Source organism: Zophobas morio, unplaced genomic scaffold, assembly GCF_036711695.1.
Source record: "Zophobas morio isolate AGI-343-1 ecotype UQ-CSIRO unplaced genomic scaffold, CSIRO_AGI_Zmor_V1 ptg000002l, whole genome shotgun sequence".
Lineage (NCBI taxonomy): Eukaryota > Metazoa > Arthropoda > Insecta > Coleoptera > Tenebrionidae > Zophobas > Zophobas morio.
The window spans coordinates 19758469-19785121 of NW_026972107.1; the positions used below are offsets into that span (position 1 = coordinate 19758469).

Below are 26653 nucleotides of genomic sequence, written 5' to 3' on the forward strand. Positions count from 1 at the left end.
CTTCTCGTACGCTGAAACAACATTTCACGCATTAGTTACACAAATAACAATTTCTGAAATCGGCATTAAATACGCATCTTAATGTACGATTTATCATTAAAAAAACATGTGCTTTCGTATTCAATAATGCGGGATATTATTTTACGCTTGTCGCAATTCTGATGTTATGCAATCTATAGAGAATCTAGTACACAGCATTACACTAAAGCGTAGTTGTTTAAATTTTGGTAATTTTTCTGAAAGATTTCAGGAAAAGGAAATCTCTTTCTTGTCAGTGAAGTCATCGTTCGATTCCACTTCCGCCGAAAGTGAAACAAATTAAACAGTACGTTAATTTTGAATTAAGTTAAGTTTTCCGAGAATATCAAAACTGATTTCGGTCGTAGTCATTAGTAAATTACACTACTGGATAAGGTATATAAGAATTTTTATTTAAAAACAACATTATTAAATAATACTTAAATTTCCATTTCCAAAAATAATAGTGTGTGGTCTGCTTATCCTGATGTTTTTGAAAACAAGTAATCCATTTGTATATACTTACTAATTTAAAACAGAATACAGTGGTTTTAAACATTATGTTATCTTTTTTTTTCATACAAATGATCAAATTTTACTTTATAAATCTGGTCTGTCAATATTCTAAATCGTTAAATTTAAATCTACCATACTTTAAATTTTATTTTGAAGAATCAATTGTTTCTGCAATAAAGCAATATGCAATTTGCAGTAGATCAGAGTCATACAACAAAATTTTTCAGCAAAATTTATCGAAACGTGGTTAGAATGATTATTTCAAAGCTTCGAAAAATTTTCAAATCATCTTTTCTTGAAAATGTTGCTGTGTAACCTGATAACCCAGATCAAAATCCGGCATGGGTCAGTTGCGCGCTCCGCACAGAAAAGTCTGCAGGTGATTCTAATTCCATTGGATAGTTGAGCGCAAATTGAGAGGTAAGGGACAGTAGCGCACAGCGGTCAGAAAGGTTTGCATAAATTTGAAGGGTCAATACCATAAATTTCATAAACAATTGTTGCCGTCGCAGTCAGAGTTGCCAATTGGCGGATGATTTCGGATATTTTGTTATTGAAGCACCTAACCCAAAGATTTGATCACAATTTTGCTTCGATTAAAATTCTCTGTGAATTAACTTGTGTAACGTAACTGGTTATTGGAAAAAATATTTTATTGCTCTTAAATTTTCTACCAATAGGTTTATCTTGTAAAAAATTAAACAAAGTGTTGAGAAATTAATTTATTTTTTTATAAATCTATAAGAAATACTTTACAAAAGTAAATAGATCTGCTGATCTTATCATCCCTATACTTCTAGACATATGCTATGTTGCTATGAAGCTGTAATGTACGACGCTTCGGATCAGCTAGGTATCTGTGCGCAATGACAACCCAAGTGAACAACACCCAAAAATTCGCAGTCTTATATTTTGAAAACAAATAGAAATTTAGAAATTCTGTAAACGCCATTATTTTCACTTAAAAGGTGAAGATCAATTTAATACATTGCAAACATTACGCATAGATGTGATAGCATCGGCGTAGCGAAACAAACATATATTTGTTTAAATTGCAAGGTATATATGTATTTATAAAAATATTTATATTAACAAAATTCTATAAATTTGCATCGCGTCATTGAAGCCATATACGTGCCGTTTTTGTAGTGTACTAAATTAAGCTTCCTATCCCCCTTCAGACTAAAAACAATAGCGTTTGCGGAATTTCAGTACTCGTATCCGTTCTCAGGGTAAAAGACCGTGGGGTTTTATCTAGGACGCCTATATACAGGTGCCTCAGCTAAAATTCCGCAGCAAAATATTTTGAAAATGGATAGAGATAATGAAATTTTGTAAACGTCATTATTTTTAGTTTGAAGAGGAAAGCTTAATTTGGTACATTGCAAGTACGACACTTCCGATGCAAACCTATATTTTTTTAAATTACAACCTATATATTTTTTAAGGGATTCTGAGAGATAATTAAATTACGACTACAATGATATACAATAATAAGGGCCGGGTTATAAAAAGCGAATTGAATATTTAATGCTCGATTAATTTAACGCAGGATTAAAACGTACCCCTAGAGTACGAAGAAATAAGTCTCCCGTTTCTGTCTGTCTGTCCGTCTGTCTGTCTATCTGTCTGTCCATATGTTTGTCTGTCTGTCCGTCTGCCGTCCCGATTTTTTATTACACAGATAATCTCCGAAATTACACTTCAAAATTGTACATAGTAAATGGGTTTTAAATTGTATGAAATAACATAGTCCTACACATGTAGTTTATGATTTCGTATTGAGTTTTTACCCGAAGATTTTTGGAAAAAAAATCAAAATTATAAAACAACATTTTGCAATTTAATTTTGAATCTGCAAAACCGAATGCTTTGAAATCTTGCAGATGTTTTAAAGTTATGATATGCATGATAAATGTTTAATCAAAATGTATTTACTTATCCCCTCCAAAAAATTGATGACTTTGACTCAAAATTTTTCCGAATAAATCCCATCTAAATTGTACAAAATATGATGAGCATGTCCTTGTAATTTACCATTGCTTTCATATTTTTTTGGATTTTCATATACAGAGTGACTCAAAAAAATTAATGAAAGCGTGAATTTATTTTACTGATTTAATCGGGAACTACAAAACCGAATGCTTTGAAATCTTGGAGATGTTTTAAAGTTATCATAGATATGGTATATTTACTCATCCCCCCCCCCTAAAAAATTGATGATGTTACCTCAAAATTTTGCTGAATAAATCCTATCTTAAATGTGCGAAGTGCGATCAATACTTGTGATTTATCACTGCATTAATATTTTTTAGATTTGCTTATACGGGGTGTCTCAAAAAAATTAATAGCTGAGTCAATTTATTTAATTGATTAAAACAAAAATTGCAAAACTGAATATTTTGAAATCTTGCAAACATTTTGAAGTTATTGTAAGCGTGGAAACTTTTTTACTTTTAGTTTCATTTTACATACAAATTTTTATTTTGACTTAACAAGGGTTATCGTAAAAAATAAAATTCGCAAAATCAAATCTTTATTTTTTTTTTAAAGAGCTGAATTTGAAAAGCTGTACTTTATGGTCCAGGGAAGTTCTGTCGAAGTAATCTTCGACCAATTTTTTATTATTATCTACAAATATTTCAAATATCAATATTTCAGTTTCAGCAAATAGAACACTCTGCATTTTATTACTACATGTTATTCTTTCTTTTTTGTTGTCCTTTTTTGACTTAAAGTTGACAGTCATTACGATTCTTCCATTTTTTTAAAGACACCGCCACATTGAAAGAAAAGGAACACACAATATAGTAAAATGTAGTAATAAAATACAGGCTGTTTTATTTGAAAAAAAAAAAAACTGAAATATTGGCATTTGAAAATTATGACGTTTCAGATTTTTTATAAACACCCTGTATGTTAAAATTTTGATTTAAATTGATACCACAACAAAACGTGCACCTCTGTTTGCTTCTCCATAAATAGTGCAACACAGATCTAGAAAATAAAATTATTAGGTACCATTGTTTTTTATCAACCCTTGTTTGCTTAAATTCAAGGAAACTGGAAAAGCGTTGTAACATCGTTTGGGAATTTGAAATACAAACTATGGTAGGGAGAGGCTAATAAAACTATGTGAATACACATATATATGAAGTTCTATTTAAAGAAAAAAAACTAATTTGTGTACTATGCCTCTAAAACAAAAACACTACATAGTCGAAAATAATTTTAATATATGCTACTCAAAGAACCGTAGAAGATTAGTCTTTAACTTTTTTCTATTTGTAATAAGTAATTAATGAGATATCGAGGACTGAGCCTTTAGTGGCTCACCTTGTATACCATGTATTTCTTTTATATCATACAACCCCCGTAACTTTTTTATTTGTAAAGATAAACATATAGTTCTTTAAGTAAATCTGTATCATTTTAAAAGATCAATTATCTGAATAAATGTCAATTTCCCAAGTTACCAGTTTGTCATCAATAAATATGAATTTTTCGTCTATTTTATTAAATAACTTTTTAAGTATGATTTTAAAATATTGGTTGCTTTTGATTTTTTTCGAAAAATCAATATTTCCTTTTATGAAAAAATATATCTAGTGTTCCATAAAAAAAATTAAGTTGACGTAGTTTCCGGTTATATCGGAAGTGATAGTAAAAATGTGAGGTTGCCATCACATAGATCTTCTAAAATGATACAAATTTGCTCAAAGAATTACAGGTTTATTTTTAAAAATAAAAAGTTACAGGGAATGTATCAAATAAAACAGACGCCCTGTATAATATAAACTTTTTCGAAAAACTGGTTTGAAGTTATTTAAATAGAACTTCCTTCAGCCGAAATATAAATATAATAAATTAAGTTTTTTAAAGAAATTAGAAATTTTGATTCTAATTTTCTTTTCTGTACGATAATGCCCATATTTCAACATAAAAATAGAGGCAATTTTTTTAAATTACACCTGACATAGCATGCTAGGCTGTATGTCTCAAATTAAGTTATCTCAAGAAAGTTTTGGTGAAGTTATCAACATTTTAGTGGAATCAAGTGCATATGTCGGTTACGATGCGTACAACATAATACTCGTAAGAACAACAGGACTTTGCATCATGAAATTTAAGAAAATGAAGTAAGTTCCTTACAATATAATCAATAAAATTAATTACTCAACTACTTAAATGATTTTTTTATACATCATGTACATGTAGTAATAATATATAGTGGGAACAGCCAAATAGTGAACATTGACTTTTTAGTTTATTGGAAGGTTCCAGTAAATCGCCTAAAATTATGATAACGACAGTTTACGACCCTGACCTCTCCAGTAAGTTGCTTCCTTGAAAAGAACATGGTTCTATGAATCTGACGTGCATGAACACATTTTACAGAAACAGAACAGGAAGCTTATGTTCAGTATATGGGTGTCTCGACTATACAAATATTATATATTTTTGATTCAAAAGATCACACCTATTTAATGTGGTTTTAGAACACAGAAACACTGGCTACTGAATGCCGACACTGATTTTAAAGCCGGTCCGGTCCGTTGGAACAGGTGTATCAGATGGAATACTGTGATCAGGACAAGACAGCTGGCAATAAAAATAAAACTGTTTAAAAGTTATTATTTTCCGAGGTCAGCCCGTTTAACCAGTTATCTCATAAACGATATAATTATTAATGATAATTAAAATTTCTTTTTGTCTATTCATGCTAATAACATTTTTGCAGGGAATGAATAGACAAATGTTGGTGATCGTTTTACTATCTTCATGATAATCTTAAGGTGTACTTAGAAATCCAAAGTAATCGGTTAAATAGCTTCAGAAACTAACGTAGGAAACAGCAATTTTCAGTTTCGTGTTGTAAAGTGAAATAAATTTTCCTTAATCTTAACAATCGCAGTGAACGTTGAAGTGTATTAACATTAATAACAAAAAAAGAAACTAAAAACTAAGCAGTTGATGAAAAATCGCCCTCGTAAAAAACCAACGTGAGTGCAAAACTCCGGTGGATTTAAAGCGAAGCTTATTTATTAGCTTTATCCACGAACCTGCGTATAATTTAATCGGGGCTTCCTCCTATTCGGCCTTGCGTTTCGACGTCATCGCACGACCCGAAATAATGTTAATTCTTGATAAACGGACTAAACATTATCCAATTGAAGCCGGCAAAAAAATTATCGCATCATAAATTTCATAGAATGGCAAGACTGTCTACTTGCATCCGTTATCTTCTTACAAACAAAACAAAGAACAAGCAGAGGTGCTGTTCACTGGTGATAACGTATCAATCCGGAGTCGGCGTCTGAAAAACATGTTATTTCCAGCCGACAATGAACACAAACGTGATTTGCAAACAATAATTAGTGCCGGAAGCGCGCTTGAAGTTCTTCGCACCGAGGCCCTAGAAGGTAATCCAATTTTATTTTAAAGTTAACCGTTTTAGTGAAGGTGCAAGTTTACTTACTTTTGTATGTATTCTTAATGCTATTTATATTTACGTAGGCTAAGATTTTTTTGTGTTTGTGTTATCGCAGCAAATGAAATATGTAATAAGGTAGTATATTTTAGTTACATTATGAGAAACGTAGGAAAGTATATTATAATTTAAATTGGAATGTGTAAATTTAACCATTCTCATGAGTTCAGCCACTGGCCAACATAAAACTTTTATATTTACTTATTAGTGTTCGTCCACAATTGTATCAAATTTGTTATAACACTGGATCCATAATACACATACAATTTGTAAAAAGCTCAAGATTTTCTGGTGCTGTAAACTTATATTCTGGAATTCCCAACTAAGTATTAGTATAAAAATTTCGAAGAAGCTTCTTATTTAACCTCGCAAATAAATTGCAAAATTTAATTGTTTAAACAAAATTACGTACTTAACCTAAAAATACCAGTGGGTTGTTAAATCATCATAACTAAAGAAGTTTTTGAGATGAAAACTGCTAATAGATCGACGACCAATCGACACATTCCTGCAATGATATTACGGTACTTCCCTTGATTATCACTTAAAGTAAAAATGATAGTACACACGTCAGCCTTTTGTTCTGTTTTAATTTTTTTCCATGGTAGTAAACAATATTTTTTTTTACATTTTACTATTTTACTATGGTGTGCTGATGTGACGTCCGATTGTACCTTCATATAAAAATAATCTTATGGCTAAATATTGAGGAGTTCTCTTACAAAAACTAAAGGGTGACAATTCGGTGATGGTGATGGTGACTGCAACGACACGCGATTGTTTCATATTAGTTAGCATACCACAAAGTCTGTTTTTTTTTCATTTACTCAATAAATATTTTTTTAAATAATAAGTAAAATCCGAAAGAAATGAATATTGTTTACTGTTCAGTTTCTTGATGGATAGCTCTAACAGAGCGTATTTGTGGAATTTACTTAAAAATATAACAAAGTTCCTCCCTCCCAGAGTGATGAGACAAAGAACCCTATCATTATTTATTAATCAGTCTCCGTATTCATGACAGTCTTTTAGACCACCAGATGAATCCCTCGTCTGTGTTCCTTATGAATAAATGAAAAGTGTTTGTACTTATTACTGGAAGACTCATCACCATTAAAGTCGTCACTAATTCATGCCCAATACAAACAGAACCAGAAGTTGGCGGTACAGAAGTTTGAGTTGCGAATGAACTGTATTAGATATTTATAACATGTCTTGTAAACTTTGAAAGTTTTGTATCTCATACTGAATAATTATTGCTACAGCAATTCCATTGGGAAATGGAGTTGCTGACACCCTTCGACATTGCTTCACTTGAGTAACATGAATGTCGTCTTCGTAAGTTTTGAACTATATGACAACTTTATATAACTAATAATTCGGTCTAATAAAAAAGCGTCTTCTCTTCAATTCCATAAGCATACACTTTATGCGAAACTTGTCGCTACCGTGTTGTGAAATAGAACTTACATTTTTTTGTTCCATTCTTCCTTAAATTATTGGTTTTTCTAAACATTATTTATTATTATTATTAAGCACGGCTGAGAATCATTTTTAATGTTGTTTTCGTTGCCTTAAAGGCTCTAAATCTCCCCATTATAATGTTTTATTTATTTCCCGTGTAGAATGTGTTTTGACATTTGCAATAGGCGGAAATATTTTTTCGTATTGAAACGTTTTGAGCTAATTTATAGTCTTCTACATCGTTCTTTTTTCCTTAAAATTACAGAAAATCATCGAGTCAGTCCAATGCAAATTCGCAGATTATTCGTGCGAAAAAATGCATTCGAGACTAGCCACTTTCATGTTTCCTCGACGTTCTATGACCCCTGCAATACGAAAAAATAGATCTTCCATTTCCATCTGTCTGCTTGCTTTCCGCCGTCTACCGTCTGTCATCTATGGCGATCTTTATGTTATGGTTATGGATATGGTCGAACGCTAACCAAAATTTGGTAAATCATGCCCACTAAAAATTTGATGACGTTCCCTAATTTTTTTATTGAGCACCATTTAAATTTCATACAGTAACATGTTCATCTGCTTGTGGTTTATGAATCCGCCTTGATGTTTTACCTTGATGTGTAGATAACCGTGGCCGTGCTGCAAAAATGTTTAATTACTAACAATCACATTTTTTATTCAATCAAGAATGATTCGCCCCATTTTCTCGAATATAAGAGAATACAGTAATGTTGCTCCCACCTATACTTAAAAATAATTAAGGAAGAATTATCATGATAGCAGCTACTTGCCTACTACTTACATTGTATTAGTGAGATGTTACTTACATTGTAGCTAACCCGAGGAGGGTAGAATAAGAATTATTCTACCCTCCTCGAGCTAACCTAATAATTTTAGTCGCCTCTACAGTTTGAGAAGGCAGTTTGCTTAACAGTCACATTCTTTCTATGTATAAACATATATAATCGAAGTTAAGCATATTAAGAAAGAACTGAACAAGATGAGTAAATCAAGTTGTCATAGATCAATCAAAAGCAATGGGAGTAAGACGTTTACGTCACCTTCGTTTACCCGGTTTTCTATCTTTTTTTTTTTTATAAAATAGCACTAATGATTTTTTCCAATTAGTTATTATCTGCTTTAAATATGTTTGGCTTTTTGGTTGTCTATGCGAACTGCGCCCTTCGTAGCGTACGGGTTGCGAGGGTGTTATTTACGTCACTGCATAGCATGCTGCTTTAACTGTACTTTAACAGTCCACACATATCTTTTTTTCACTTATAGGGGTTGTCAAAAAAATTAATAAAGGTGTTTTTAACACACTACACCTCTGTTTTATATCCCTATGCATATATGGACTACTAAGCTTTAACGATCCTTATAAATCACATTCGTTATGTTCCAGCCATTAATTTACTTTTTACGAGACATCAACGAATTTCAGAAACAGTACGCTATCATCGCCCTTGATAAATTCTAATCAAAGCTAAATATCTTTATTAGCATTAGGTACTTTTTTCTAAAACCAAATGACTTTTTACGTTCCAAGTAAACTATGAAGGCTTGTATGTGGATGTATTTGACGGCCATATGTAAACTGCGGCGCAATTAATCCACCAGTTGATGATGAAATGTTCATGTCTTGTAAATTTGATGATACAAAGATATAGTAACTATGAATTACTGGAAGCCCATTTCTTCTTCACTTTAGTACGTGTCGAATCTGTGATGATTTTTCGAAAAAAACCCCTAGAATTACCTCGGTTGACTCTACCTTGACTTTAGGATAAATTTAAATAATAAAATTAAATTTCACTCCTAATGTCTTTGCCATTTCTATTGAAACACCACTTGTTGATCGTAAATTTGGCAACGTTCATATTCAGACAATTTTCTAACTAAAAGCCGTTGTCAATCAACCGAAAACTATTAGCAATTGCTAAATTTTAGGCAAAATCAACAGGTGGTGCTTCAATAGAAATGGCAAAGATTATATGTATTTTTCATTATTTCAGAAAGAAAAAATGCATAATAATCAGATTTCCTTATAATACAAATACCTTAAAATTATTCGTGTCGCTTTTGCAGTATTAATACTAATTAAACGTAGAAGGTAATAATATAAAAAAAAATGGTCGGAAGTTGTTTCGACAGAACTTCCCTCGCTCCTGAAGTACAACGAAACATATCCAACATTTTCGAGTTGAGTTTTTTCTTTACACAATTTTGAGATGTCGTCATCAACATTTTTACAAGGACACGTATATCAACTTGGATTGGTGCGGTGTAATACCAGAAATAACAGTATTGTATTTCCAAAATTTGCTGTGAGAAAGGAGTGAGCCGTTCCTGATTTATGAATAAAATAAAATGACTAATTCATTAATTTTTTGAGCCACCTGTTTAAGTAAATCTAAAAAATATGAAGGCAATGATAAATCACAAGTAAAAACTCATCACATTTTGCACATTTTGGGTAGAATTTATTCGGCAGAATTTTGAAATGACCTCATCAATTTTTTGGGGTTGATAAACAGATACACTTTGATTAAAAAGTTACCATGCTTACAATAAGTTCAAAACGTGTGCAAGATTTCAAAGTATTCAGTTTTCCAATTCTTGATTTAATCAATAAAATACATTCACTCAGGCATTAATTTTTTTGAGACACCCTGCATAAACAAATCTAAAAAATATTAATGTAGTGATAAATCACAAGTATAGACTCATCATATTTTGCACATTTAAGAATTTATTGTGATGTCATCATTTTTTTAGGGGGGGATGAGCAAATACATTTTGATCAAAAATTGGCCATGCTTATGCTAACTTTAAAACATCTGCAAGATTTCAAAACATTCGGTTTAACAAATTCAAAATTAAATGGCAAAAATTTTGGTTATTTTCCCAAAAATCAAGACGTTTCGGGTAAAAACTCAATGCGGAGTCATAAACTACATGTATAGGACTATGTTATTTTATACAATTTAAAAGCCATTTACTATGTACAATTTTGAAGTGACGTCATCACATTATTGGTGGGGATGATTAAACAAAATTTGGTTTGCGTTTTACCATGTACATCACATTCCTAATAAGTATAATGCAAAATTTGACAACAATCGGCCCAATACTTTCGGAGATTATCTGTCTAATAAAAATCCGGGACGGCAGACAGACAGACGGACAGACAGACAGACAGACGGAAACGGCAGACTTATTTCTTCGTACTGTAGGAGTCATGAAAAGTCGAAAAAACGTAAAAGTAGTGAGTCGGCCGATAGACTCGATTACAATACTTCTCGAGCGTAAGCGTAAGAAGAGGAATCTTTCTCAAATCCTGTGAAAGATCCTTCTTAATTCACTTGTAGAGATTAAAATATTTTCTCCGTCTGCCGCAATTTACATTTGACAAATAACTAGTTTTTTAGGCTTTTCATAGTTTCTAAAATATAAAACACTAGGTGTTCAAATTTGTTGTCTCTGTAACCTCTGTTGTCTTGCTGGTCTAAAATTTTACACATATTTTAAGAATAAATGATAAAATCCTAATAAAAATTTGTATATGTATCATTGCAACTGAAAACTTGCTAAACAAAGCCTTTTTAAATATGTAAAATAATATGTTTCTACGTATACCTGTTATTTATTAATCATTTCTATTATTTTTAATTTACTCAAAGATTATTGAAAAAAAAAATTAAAATCGTATAACAAAATTTTGCAATTTATCTTAGAAACTACAAAACCGATTTATCACATAATTTTACAAACGCTTGAAATTATACCTTTCAAATACTTGGTACAACTTTGCAAAGCAAATCACATTTCAAATGTAAAAAATTGTAATTTTTACATTTTATCTTTTTACTAAGGTAAGAAATATAGTAATCGAGGCCATCGGACGAATTGCTACTTTTATGTTTTCTCGACATTTCATAACGCCTACAGTACGAAAAAAAGTAGTCTCCCGTTTCCGTTCGTTTGTCTGTCTGTCTGTCTGGTGTCTGTATCCATTTTTATTAGACATGTAACCTTGGAAACTGCTGGACCGATTGTTGTCAAATTTTGTATGTATGTTACAAATATCAGTAGATGGTTAAATGCCAACCAAAATTCGTCTAATCATCCCCACCAACAATTTGATGACGTCATCTCAATAAACCATATTTTAAAATGATTTGAATGTTTTACAAAAATATACTCCTATCCTTGTAGTGTACGAATCCGCTTTCAGTTTTTTTGCTAAACGTTCAAATTTTCGCAAAAACATTTGCAAGTTATAATAACGTTACATTACCAACATAGCATATAAGTCTTCGTTGCTCAATGGCTTTCTTGCAGAACCGATGACTTGCAGTCATGGGTTCGGTGCCGAAATTGTCCCTTTACTTTTTTTTCTGGCACTGGTAAGGCGTTGTGACTACTTTTCTTTTGTGCTGTGACTAAATTTTTATTATTTTATTTTATTTTATTTTATTCAATTACGTCCCCCAACAGGCACCGAGGCCCAGTTGCAGGGGAACGGGACATACACGTTACACCCAGAGCCATGGCGGGAATCGAACCCACGACCCAAGGTGTAGCGGGCAAGCATGACGCTAACTAGCCCACCCCGGGTCCTCTTATTAGTCAAATTAAGAACGATTCACCCCATTTTCTGGAAAATGTGATAATAAGCAAGTCTTTATATAATAATGATAAAATAAGAATTATAATATTTATAAAATATTTCCGATTGTGGTTTAATTAATAATTTTAGTCCTCTGTTTTGAGAAGACAAACTTCAAATCAAACTAATTTCTACGTGACATTCTTTCGATGTATAAGCATACGTAAACCCTTGAACTTCAGGCTGCTATTACCTAGTGCTGACGGACATTTTATCCCGTTAGTAATGTGCTTTACATATGTATATTTTAAATCGTAAAATCAAATTTTATAATTTTTTTGGAGAGCTGGATTTGTCGGATTTATCAAATTAAGTACCTCATTTACTAGAGCAAGTGAGAATATCCACGTCTTTAGTTTAACAGTCCGTGCAAAGCTTTATTTTTACTTATAAGGGTTAATCATAAGAAAATAAAATTCGTGAAATCATATTTTTTTTTGTAATTTATCTAAGAAATTGGTTTGTTTGATTGTACACTGACCGGCAAAAAAAAAACGGCCACCCTGAAAAATTTCGCAAAACCACTTTAAAAATTATTAATTTAACTAGTGATCGTTATTTTGTTAAAGGACCATTCACTATTGACACATGATCTACAAATTAGCATAAAAAACAAGACAAATAAACGCAGAATTAAATTTAATTTAACAAAATAACAGAAGCATACCAAGTACGACATTTTCTTAATTAAAACAATAAAAGAGGCTGTTGTTGCAAACAGTGTTTTTCGTCATTTGATTATTATAAGTTCGTTAATAAACGTTTTCACGCGAAAACAATGCCGTTAACTCTTAAAATTCTACAGACGTCTCTCAAATTGTCACTCTGTTTCTGTTATTTTGTTAAATTAAATTTAATTCTGCGTTTATTTGTCTTCTTTTTTGGTTAATGTATACATCATGTATCAATAGTGAATGGTTCTTTAATAAAAAAAACGATCACTAGTTAAATTAATAATTTTTAAAGTTTGGTTTTGCGAAATTTTTCAGGGTGGCCGGTTTTTTTTTGCCGGTCAGTGTAGTTCCAGGGCTTGCTCAAAAGCGAAGGAAGTTATGTCTAAAGAATTTGCAACCGATTTTCTTATAATTCTTATACAGGAGCTTTGCATTAGCGAATGAAGCATTTTTTTTATTGAAACTTTATTACAAATTATTATTGGTACTGATGGTAGACTGTATGTGTCAATATTAATGTATTTGTGTCCAATAAAAAGTTAATGAAAGGTAGGTACAGATATGTAATTTTATCGTACTATGATGGCATACAGGGGCGGACTGGCCAGGCGGGCTACCGGGCATTCGCCCGGTGGGCCGTCGAACTGATGGGCCGGTAGGCCGGTTACGCTGAATAGACAATATCAATAATTTCTCAAAGTCAAACTTTTAAATTTTGTTTAACAATGTTGGCGCCACTGCCGACGAAATATGATACACCGTGTATCGAGTTTAAATAACATTAACAAAGCATGAAATGCAATAGGCAGGTTTAGGCAATTAAGCACGTACTATTTTCACACTCTTTTAATTAATGCTTAACAAAATATACAATCGGCCTAATCGAAAAGTTATCTTTCTCTAAGAATCAGTCTTATGTCTCTGCTTAACCATTGAGGGTGTACGTAGATCGTGAGGTTTCCATTAAGTGACAATTTATAATCATCACTGTAAGGTAATTACTTTTTTTTATCTGTAAAAATAGTATTTGCATTATGGCTTTTTCAAAACTAGTTTGTCGAAATGGACAAACCAAGCACAAGTGGGAAGGGTGTTAAAAGAAAAGCGGTTAAAGGCGGTGCGGAAAAATTACGCGAAAAGAAAAAAAAAGCTTTGGAGGAACAAGCCAAGTTTTACAAGCCCTTGTCTTCATTTATTAAATTGCGTAAAGAAAATGTTGAAGGTGACAGTCAACCTGCACAATCTACAAGCACTACTCTTATTGAACCTGTTGAAGCGGTGGAACTTGGATTGAAGCAACCTACTACTTCAACGATTCTGGAAGATGTTTCTTCACAACAAAAAGTATCAGAACAAGAGTTTCTGCCACCCGTCGAAAGCAATAAATTTTTTTCTATCCCAGCAACAAGTGACATTGATAGCTTTTCTAAATTTCATCCAATTCAACCATGTGATGTAAAAGACTTACCATTCAATCCGATTACACTGTTTCGCAGGAAAAGTGGGGTGCGGCGTACTTGGTTAACTTATAATGAACACTCAAAAACTTTATTTTGTACAGTTTGTATGGTTTACAGCAAAGAATCTAGTATATTTAAAAGTGGTGTAAAAAGCATTCATCCTAAACATATTTACAGTAGAGTGGATGAGCATGAAAAAAGTCAAAGTCACAAAAATTCTGCTGAAGCACATTTGATGCAATTGAAAAAATTAAATATACTGTCTTACGTACCAAAACAAGAAAATATTCGTTTAAGTCAAGTTCAGAATAGAAGAGATATTTTACTGCGAATTATAGAAGTAATAAAAGTAATTGGTAAATGTGGTATTGCCTACAGAGGTCACAGAAATGAGGATATTCTTTCTTTGGCCAATTCAAAAATTAATCATGGTAACTTTTTAGAACTTATTTTACTGCTAAAAAAATTTGACCCCTTATTAAATTCACATATTAATCGTGTTATTTTAGAAAAGCAAAAGCGATATACACGTGGCAAGAAAGGTAGGGGTAATATTGTGTCTTTTTTGTCCAAAACAACTATAAATTCCATTGTAAATATTATCAAAAATTTAATAACGCGTAAGATTTCAGAAAAAATTACCAATATCGGAATGTATTCACTTCAAATTGATACAACACAAGACATTACAGTTACAGATCAAACTTCTATTATTATTAGATATGTAGATGATGAATCTGTGCATGAAACATTGCTTGCATTAAAAAGTACAAGTTCTACAAAAGGCCAAGCTCTTTATGAGTTAATAGCAAAAGTGTTGGCCGATAATAATATCAATTTAAAATATTGTGTAGGTAGTAGCACCGATGGTGCTGCAAATATGCAAGGGCAATATAATGGTTTTAGTTCTTGGATGGCTACTTCTAATCCTGAACACATACATCTCTGGTGCTATGCTCATATTTTAAACTTAGTAATAACAGATATTACACAAAAACCACATCAGTGTACATCTTTATTTGATTTGTTAAATGGTATTGCTGTTTTCTTTAAAGAATCTCACACTAGAATGGACATTTGGAAAGAGTCTTCTCGAAAAGTTTTAAGTATAATAGGAGAAACAAGATGGGATTCTAAATTTAATGCAGTGTTAAAAATTTTTGGAAGTTATGGTGACACAAGTAATGCCCTTTTTGTTACAATTATAGAGGTTCTTGAAGGTATATCAAAATCAGAAATTTTAAATTCTGACACACGATATAAAGCAACTTCCTACTTAAATTCACTTTCAAAATATGAAACCATTTTAACCGCCAATATGTATTTGAGAATTTTTCAGCATACTTCACCTACATCAAAATATTTACAAACATCTGGACTAGACCTAATTACAGCGCAAACAATGATTACTGAAACAAAAAATTCTTTAAGTGCAATCTCCAGAGATTTTGATCATTTAAAGTTAACAACAGATAAATTTGTAGAATGGGCAAATAATGAATTGGGAAAAGAAAACGACGCGTCTACGGTAATAATCAATTCCCAATTAGATGTTCTGCGAATTCGTAAAAAAAAAATGTCGGGTGAAAAAACTTCAGACTATTGTATTGATAACCCCTATGAAAAATATAAAATTGATGTATACAATGTAGTTATGGACGTTATTGTGCAAAGTTTTAGTACAAGATTTACCAAAAACGAAAAAAATTATACTCTGCTTGCTGTATTTAATCCCCGACAATTCAACAATATAAGTTCTGAAACTCTAAATTCAGATTTATTTGTTCCACTATGCAATATTTTAATAAAATTTAATGCCGAAATTACACCGGCTCAAATACGAGAAGAACTTTTAGATTTTGCTGCAAAATGGGATCAATTAAAACAAACAGTATCTGAAGAGTCAACTTTTAGTGACGATTGTGGTAACCAAAAATCCTGCAAATCCTGCAAACAGTGTGCTTTGTGTTGTTATACATTTTTAATGAAACACAATCTTTATTCAAGTGCTTATGAAAATCTTTTTCTTGTGTATAAATTTTTGTTAACTCTATCTATTTCGTCTGCTGGTTGTGAAAGGAGTTTTTCGAAGCTTAAAATTGTCAAAAACAGATTACGAAATAGTTTGACGGATGATCATTTGGAAGCATTTACAATGATGTTTGTTGAAAGTATCATGTTAGATGACATTGACTGTAATATTGTTATAGATACACTGTCGGGTCAAAGTGCCGTTATGGCCAAATTATTAAAATAATCTGTATAATATAGGTATAATGCATATAAAAAATAAAATTGCTGCAACTTTTTACTTCCTGAGCGTATTTCTAAATAAAATTAGTTATTTTAACCTTATTAATTAATAGATAAATGTAAAATTGTTGATTTTACAAAATATCACAGAAAAAAACTACTATAAGTAGTAAATGAGGGTCGCCTCCAGGGCCGGTTAAATCTTTTGCCAGGGCCACTTTTAAAGTGCCAGTCCGCCCCTGATTGGCATAGTACGATAAAATTACAATTACAAAGTTTATATGGATAAACTCTGTGAACTAGACTTACGAGTATTAAAATGACGTTGTTTTGGGAGTGAGAGAAGCTCTGTTTAAATAACAGTAGACCATTTGTTTTTATTTAGAAAACATAAAATAAATAAGCTGATTGTGAGAACCCAAAATGTTGGGAGAAATAATATTGTTAAAAGGCTACAAAAACATTCAAATTGGCATGAATTTTATCGTAATAAAAACAAGTAAACGCAAATACAAAAGAAATACTATTTACAACCACCTGTTGGTAAATAAACATTGATTTTAATATTATTAAGACATGCGACGTAACAAAAATTCTGCTGTACATTGTAGAGGTTTCGTATATCGACTCCTTCTAGGAACTCTTGGTGCCTGCAACAAAGTGGCGAAATCTCCATATCAAATGCATTTCTTTTGTGCTTCATCCGCCGCCGACTAAACGCAAACTGGACAATACGCAAACACTTGTTACATAATTCACCTTCTGGGGCTTTAGTTTCACGGAAAACGAGAGGTCATTGGCATAGACGCACTTTCCGACGTTTTCTAATTATCACACCCTCCGCGTACGGCTCGGGAAGCGCCATTACCCCAGTGAAATCCAAGTTAAGAAACCCATTTATTCCTTACGGAAAAACTCGACCGAAATGGAATCGAGCGGTGAAAGTGAGAGCGTGAGTTCGGCCCCTCTACAGGACACCTGCCCGATTCAAGGGGAGCAACCTGGTCAATAATCAGTGTGGTGTACGAAGTTGAGTGGATTGTGGCTGGAAGTGATGGTGGTTGCATTGTTTGCGTAAGTTGAATTTTCGGAGGATATCCGCTCAAAGACTAGGGGTCGCGTTGCGTAACGCCGTATTGTTGCAAATTCGGAACACGTTCAGTTAATTAATAGCCACACTTTCGATCACACAATAATTGATCGGATAGGAAAAAAAACGTGCATGGTATAGTGAACGATTCTATCACGTGTGGAACAAAACGAACGATGAGCAAGTGTTGTCGGACCAAAGTTTTTTATGTAGTTTTCACCTGTTTGTGGTCTCCACACGTAAAACCCGAGTCGCGATTGCGGTTCGTGGGATTCACAGGTAGCTACTCTGACAGGTTAAAAATTCGTAGCGGAAATATTTCATCTGAGTGAAGAGTGGATAAAACGAATGATGCACACAAATGGAGAACGTACATAAAATTCAAAGAAAATATTATATTTAAGTGTTAGTCAGCGGCGTGAGTAGAGGGAGGGTTGGGGTAGAACTCCCCTACAACGATTGCCAGAGATTATTAAATATTTACACCTAAATGGATTTTATTTGTAGATAAGAAACAGTTTATATTTTATTACGTGATTATGAGCGCAGAATAGCAGGGTTATTATTATTGACGATTGTAAAATGGCCTGTGGAGGTGAACCTTCGCTGAAAATATGTGGGTTGTAAAGTCGAGTCCGCCAAGGGGTGGACATTGACTTTCTGTTTATTGGAAATCGCCAGTAAACCACCAAAGAATTTACTAATGTTAATTTACAACTCTGGCCTCCTCTCCCATCATTTTCTTGAAACGGACAAAGATTGTAATAATCAAATGTCTTATTAAGATTTTATGTTATAATGGTTAACGAACGACGTTCGGTTAGCAAAACCTTTGATCCTTTCCGAGAAGCAACCCAAAAGCAGGCAAGCGTTGTAAATCACCACTACTGTAATCCTAGGCAGTTTATTGAGGACTTCTAATAAGCACTTTTGGAAATAGAAAGTTGAGGTTCACTACTTACTTGACGTTTCAAAGTCATTATAAGCTTGGTAAATTGTTAATCAAAATTACTCTGTTTATTCCCTCCAAAAAATTGATGACGTTATTTCAAAATTTTGCGGAATAAATTCTACACAAAATGTGTAAAATATGATGAGTTTTTACTTGTGATTAATCATTGCATTCATATTTTTTATTGATCAAATTAAGAACGAGTCACTCCATTTTCACGAAAATGTGAAAATACAAACGTATTTATTTAATAATAATTATAATAATGATATTCAGAACATTTTGTCGATTGTAGCTCACTACTTCATAGTTTTGGTCCTCTGTTTTGAGGGGACGAACTCATTCAAATCAAACTAATTTCTACGTGATATTCTTCCAATGTATAAACATAAACACTTTCAAGTTGTTGAGGATAACCAGGACGTACAGTAATGGAATCCGTCGGGCAATTTGGTAGTTTCATATTTTCTAGATATTTCATAACCCCTAAACAAGCCTGCAGTTAGGGGAAGGCTCGGGGACGCTGGGCCTTCACTAGATCTAGACAGGTTATAACATGGCCGACTAGTATAAAGATTATGGCCTGTCCAAAGGAATGCCAAAGGTACCATACGTGCTGCCATCTATTAATAATTCAAAATCGACAAAAGAATTATTAACACCTTTTGAAAGGCACAAAGGCATTCATACCCAAACAAACCACCATTACACGTTTTGAAGTCCCATAATGTCAAGTCAAATTAAAATTTTGCTAAATTATTAAGTGTAATTATTAATAGATGGCAACACGTATCGTACCTCTTGGACAGGCCATAATCTTTATACTAGTCGGCCATGGTTATAATTATCTAAATGTGAATTACTACATCGAAAATCAAAATAAAATGTAGTGTTTTATTCAATAAGTGGAAGTCAGAGCAATAATTTATAATAATTTCTGAATAAACTGTCCTACACCAGAACTATGACAGGTGACAATATTGTCAAAGCTTGCTACAATTTTTTGATTTTCAGTATTTTTATTTTGACAATTTATTTTACCTTGTTGGGAAAAAATAAAATAATGCATGCGTTACATTTCTGATTTCAGAAACAAAAACACTATTCAAAAGCGGAGCACTTGACTATATACTAGTGCTATTAAAAAAACAATGAAGTTAGCCCTGCATCTCAAAAACTATTAGTATTAGTATTCAACTGCTTCCATACTTTCTAGCTGATTTTTTTTAAGTGAAATAAGACCTTTAAATGTTTAACGATATATGGCACGGGATTCTACCTGCTACCGATACAATGTCATTTTACTGTCTACATATTTGTTACCATCTTTAACTTCACAGAGGATGTAAAAATAACGTTCTGCGAGAAGTATTAAAAATATTTTATTTTGTTCAAACAATACAGAATAAAGTCCTAATTTTAGGTTATTCTTGGTTCATTGAAAATGTGTTTTGCTTATTCAGACTATCTAGAAATCAACCACTGGCTGACTTGTCGAACCAGAAATCATAAATACGACTTTGAAAGTGACGATAACTTATAACAGGTAATAAAAATGTGAACGGGAATATGAAAATTTCTAAACTTTTATTGTAGTTACACAATAGTTGACATTAACAAGACACCTTAGAGTACACCTCTATCATAGAGTACCTTTTTAGCAAAACATGGTTAACATTATAATAATATAAAATATTTTTTTCATAAAAGCAATCAAAAACTCTTGCGATATTCCAATCTATGAAGACATCTGTTAGAATAAACGGGGCGACAAATACTTGACCGACTTGAGGTAAAATTTGCAATAGTCTGTTATAAGATTTAGTAGTTCTGTTTGTAATTTATGACCACACATCCCAGTGTTTTCTCCTTCCGACCGTGAACACAGTGGTAATATTTTTAGAAGAACACACCAATAAAACGTCACAGTGGACTTAAAAATGTCCGGATGGATTCTTTTACTAACTCAGGGGGAGAAAACTTCCGTCAGTAGCGTTCGTCATTCTGTTTTGTGATTCCATTGTGGTTTAACCTAACAATGTTCGTAGCCTATGCTGCCAATGAATTTTAATAAACATGCCTTTAAAAGAGTATAATCACTGTATTATGTAATCTAAAAAAAATATTTTTTTAAATGTCCTTATTTCAAAACGCAAATGGTATGCCATTGTCAAGTCCAAGAGGCAGATAGTGTGACTCGACATATTTCTTGCAAAATATTTTCACCTACCTGGTTGGATTTTTTAACTGAAAGGTACCCTTGCTAATTTTTGACTGTATAAAAACTCTAGAGAATCATTGTACATCAGACGTCAAGTTGTATTAATTTTCGCCTTCCTCTTCAAAAGTCATGTTTTCTAATTGTCTTTGAAATTACTTATTTAATTATAATGTACCTAATTAACACAAAAAAGTTTGAATATATATTCAGAATGAATCACTAAGCTCGCATTTCTCAATATCTTATTAGCTATTAGATTAGTTATTAGATCCACAGTTTATTTTTGAAATGCCGATGCGACGTTGCCACGTTATTCGAATTTTCTTGAAATTCTTTAGCAACTGAAGGATTAAAAAAATCGCAGTAGGGTTATTTGTGCAGAAATAAATAAGGGTTCGTGTTTTGTTGAAGTATAAATAAAATTGAGTCTTAATATAGATACACATTGTCTATCAAAAAAATAAATTATTAAAATTTTCACATATCGATATTTCATTTTTTCAAATTGAACACCCTATATTTTATTACTGTGTCTTATTCTCTTGTTCTTTTTCTATTTTTATTATTTAAGTACATATTTTCTGTATTTAAAGTTATTAGTAATTGCGATTTTTTACTTTTTTAAGAGAGTCACCACCATATAGAAAAATGAAAATAAAATATAGAGTAAAATTCAAGAATAAAGTATTATACAAGGTGTTCTATTTGAAAAAAATTGAAATATCGACATTTGGAAATTGTAAAGTGTCATTCAGGAACGGCTCTCCATTTTCCCAGAAAATTTTGGTAATATAATACTGTTATTTTTAGTATTACACTGCACCAATTCATGTTGACATAAGTGTTCTTGTTCATCACAAAATTGTGTAAAGGAAAAACTCAACTCGAAAATGCTGAATATGTTTCATTGTACTTGAGGAACGAGGGAAGTTCTATCGAAATGAACTGCGACCATTTTTTTTAATTCAAGCAAACATTCCGCGTAATATTTTTTTTTTGCTTATGAAACTGACTACTTAAGAGTCTTGTAATTCATAAGGTACTTTTACAGCTGAAGGCAAATTCAATTAGAAGTGAATAATACATAAGGAAGACGTTCTTCAAAATTTACTACCACGATTTCCATCATAAATAACAAAAGCTAATTTAAGAAACCCAACACTCATTAATCCACATGTTGCGTAATATTTATTTTGTTCAGCTTTCAATTTCGTTCTTTACAACTTTAAAGTTATTTAATATCCAGTTTTAAAAAATTCTCTTGTTAGTATCGCTATTTTTATCATAACTCGAAGCAAAATCCGGCCCGAAAATTGCATTATCTAAAAAACCAAAAACTGATCTGGTGAATTTATTATTATCAAAATATATTGAAGAGCTGAGAACTCCACTTAAAATAAAATTCACTAGATGTCACTAGATGTTGTGACGTCATCAATTTTTCAACGGATGTAAGCAAACGGTTTTCGGTGGGGTAATTTTGGAGATTCCTCTTTAAACTATTTCCAACAGACAGGCGCTGACAGGTGACAGACAGATGAAAACCGGAAACCTACATTTTCCTGCGTGTTATAAAGCACCAAGGCAGCATGAAATTAGACGTTCGTCAAAATGCTTATCATAGTTCCTCCAGTCATCGATCGGTAAGCGTAAAGTCAAATTTTTGTCCACTGGTTCCTTAAAATGTGCAAAAAATAGTTATACCGGCATACAAAAGCATGTGATGGCATATCTTTGGCACCTCAAATAGAAGAGTGCGAATTTATTTTTAAAGACAATCTATACAGGAATCGTTTAAATGTCAAGGTACATTCGTTTGTTTTTATTAAAAAGTGTTAATTTATATCTTTCTTTTAATTACTTGAGGTAGAAATTTGATATGAATATGACTCATTTTGTATATAGTTTTTTAATACCTGTTTTACAAATCTGGGTTAGCATTTAAACGGAATGTTGTATATTAACCGTCCGGACATCGTCATCTCAGTTTTTAAACTTGCTTTGTTCATTTAATTATTAATTCCATTAGGTTACGAAACAGTTTAAGGAACCAGGGTATATATAATAGTAGTAAACCTAATAATTCTTCAACGGTAGATATGCAGTATTTTTTATTTCAAATTTTAAACCTATTGCTCTTTTATTATTAATACCACTGTCCAGTTGTAAAATAAGAATAATACACAACAGACAAGTTGTTCTACCAAAGAAAGATATTCTAATGGTTTTTTTATCGTATCTACAGAATCAACTTCTGGTGCGCATTTTATTATCAGCACATAAACAACTTTGTGGTTAAAATTAATTTGTTCAGAGAAATAAGTTTTATTTTTAAGTTTTCATAACTTCATAAAAATGGAATGATAAATCTCTTTAGACGTGAAGAGGCAATCAGGAGTAAACCGAGGTGAAATAACTTGTATTTGAAAAAAATGTAGATTCGAATGATTAATATTGTTTTTATTATCATTGTAAAGGAATATATCGTAAATTTAATCAGAATATTTTTCAAGAATTGTACATACATAATTAACAAAATCGTAATTTCCAGAAGAACGATTCGCTTTTCCTTTATTTACATACCTATATGCTGACGCAAGTTTGTGTTAAATCATTTATTAAAAAAAGAAAACTATAGTAGAAACGTCAAAATTTTATTTACTGATTTGTTTATTTATTTAGTTTTGGCTGTGCTATGGAGCGTCACACGGCACGTCTGAATTTGGGAAGCCGCACCTTTCGCGACGGCGAATAACTAGTCCGTTACCAACATTCGGCTTTTATAGTATTCTTAAATAACATCTTTACAATATGTTTGAATCTGGTTTTATTGGTTTTTAAATTGCACCATAGCATTTTAATGATATAACAGTTTTGTAAACTAGTTTTAATCATTTCACTGATAAATTTTGCAGCCAACCTACAAAATTTCTGAATAGAACTCCGTGATTCCGATGAAAATTTAAATTTTAAATAAATTGTGGCAAGAAATTGGTAACTTTAATTTTTATACTCTTCGCACAACACATTTATCTTCTCAAACTCCAGGTCAAGAGTTTAATAGTCACTTACTTTTTTTTACTGCATCTGCTAAGTATCCTTAACGTTTTGCAGTCAGTTTACTTAAGGTTTTCCAGATTAGCGGTACCGACTTGTTTAAGCTATTATTCCTTCGCGAAACGAAAGTCACGTCGGAATAACAATTAATAGCAGTCAACCAGAATCAGTCTCAAATAGCATTGCGGTATGCATGATTATAGTCCTTGATAACCTGACACACATTTACCCATTCGTGATAAATTCACTTTCGACACTCAAATCAATCTGAAAAATATGAAAATTTTCGAAATCATGCCCACAAGGTTGACGAGACATTGTCCCAAATACAGTGGTCTCATTACTTACCTAATATTTTTATTTTCCAATAAATACTTTTAATAAAGGCGGAAACAACTCGCAGAGTAGATTATTATGCAAAAGACATCAGGGTTGTGTAATTGGACCAAAACAAATGTTTGTGGATAATTCGAGACAGTTCCAAAACCTTTTGTGCTGCTTTCGAGTGAATAATTACCAACTGATTCAATTACTTCGGTACCTCTTCGTTAATTAAGCCGCTGGTCTTTATGCTAATACGAATTATGACGTAATTATGCATGATATCCGCTACAGTTTTTTTCCCTGGGCACATTTTATTAAATCATACGTGCATTATGTAACATTCGCTTCCGGTTTCTTTTAACCAGGAAATTTCTTCCTTCACTGTGGAGGCATGTCTGTCTCAGTGTATTAATCTGTTGGCATCCTGTTCAAGAGAAAATTCAACTGATTTTTTGATGGCAAACAGATCCGGTTAAATAAAGTTTTCGTGTGCTTAACCACACAGGTTAAGATGATCTTACGAGCTGCTAAGACCTCTGCGCAGATGTTAATTAAGTTAGGACAACTACACAAAAAACGAAGTAAATAAAAGCAATGACGTGTTAATAAATTTTATTTAATTAGTTGTTAATGGTTCATGGACAGTTGTTGAATTTATCTACTATTTGTTTGTGTTGTAATCGAAGCAATCCTCGTACAACATTTGGACTGAATTTGATTTTTGTCGTAGTAGTTTCAAATTTGATATTTGGCACATGTTTCTCGTATATAGATTATCAACATTGCCTTTTAACCTTGTAACCCCAGGACTCGTACAGCATAGTACAGTATTCTGAGATGCACGCAACACAATTGCCGACTGTAGTTTTTATAGCAGCTATATTTGTGTAATTCTTTACTATTTTTAGAATAATTTGTTTGCTGGCATTCCACTCTTTATGGTTTTAATACTTACATGAAACTATTTTTATGGCAGTTATTTCGCCAGCGATAACTCATTTTGACAAATGTATAATTTCATGTATTATTTTAGCATTCCATAACTTGTAAAATACGCAAATGCAGGTTGCCTCTCTTCCAAGAAATTTTGATGAGACACTAGATGTTAACATACAATTAACACAAGATATTCACTAAAATTTAAAAAATTGTGAAATAAGTGTTAAAGTAAAAAAATATATTGTCAAAAAATGTGTAAGAAATTGTCCTGAGTAAAATTTTTATTAAAAGTACCAATTTTATACTGATTAGTTATATTGTTGTCTACAAATATTATTAAAACATTACTGACGTTACTCTTATAAATCAGCAGATAAGAACACTAGTCATTATGTATTATTGGTAAAAATATAATTGTATTATATTTATCAATGAACATTTTTTATTCCTTTAGTGTCGTGTCATGGCTACTAATCTCTAAAAGGATACTAAATTGTTCTTTCATTGTCGCCAAGTCAAGTATCGCGAACACGTGGCCAACATTCAATTAATAAATTCCAATCCGACTCCAATAGCGCACCTAATGAAATCATTGCACTTAACATTTTAATGACACTGCCACATTAAGGCCTAAATCATGGAGGTAGTAAAAGTGAGAAAGTGAAAGATAATAAAAGGTAACTGCGTGATTTTAATGGAATGTTCATACAGAACTTAGTTAAAGCGGAAAATCGTTAAGCGGTTTAATGTTGTTTAGTAATCGGCCGACAAAATTTAGATTCCTTGCACGGTTGAAACCGTAACCAGCAAAAATCAAAATATATTGTGACTATAATCAAATAATAATATAATAATAAATACGATATTTTTTATAAAGTGAACGAAAAAAGAAAATCTAGTGAAAGTTGTACAATTCAGGGTTTTGCTGTTTATTATTTCACAACATTTGTGATAACACCGGGTGACTACTAATGATTGAAGCAAATTTTTGGGTTGAGAATTCTGAATTATTATTGGCAGCAGTGATAGCATATTAGTTCAAAGTCGTGAATTTTGACATGAGCGCGTCCAAAAACCAATGAGAAGATGGCAGCACAAAATTTGAATTTGACATCAAGTATGCCATCATAAAATTTTACCAACCTAGCTAAAGAAAAAACACAAACATTAATAAATAGTCACTCGGTGTTTAAAGGCGTAATATTTTTTATAATCTCTTTTGTCGTCTGAAATTAAATCTGAAAAACTTAAAATGTTGCACGCAATTTTGAAACATGCATATTTTTGTTTTCTCATTTGAAAAAACTATTTATAATTTGAAACAATATTTGCATTTCAGTGTATATTAATCGAAATCGTTAGTATTGTACAAATGTCTAAAAAATATCTGGCAATGTATTTGAAGTTCATTTACTGAACAAATGGAGTGATCACGTGCACTTCACGTGCCTACAAAGTGTACGTCCAGGTTTACACGATAGCATCAAAATTGGTCGTATAAAGAAATTTCAGCAAGATGTTT

The 26653-nt window shown here is 32.0% G+C and overlaps 1 protein-coding gene across 2 annotated transcripts in view; it reads left to right on the forward strand.

Moving 5' to 3' along the window:
* The first annotated feature begins 5823 nt into the window (after nt 1-5823).
* The window catches only part of LOC135129954 (torso-like protein), a 43400-nt gene continuing 22570 nt past the window's right edge, over nt 5824-26653 (forward strand). Inside the window, exon 1 of one of the 2 annotated variants that reach the window (XM_064057226.1) lies at nt 5824-5957. The gene's annotated coding sequence lies outside the window, so the exon portion shown is untranslated. Of the gene's footprint in view, nt 5958-17562; nt 17623-26653 lie in introns of those variants that run through there. The other variant, XM_064057232.1, reaches the window with a different exon arrangement.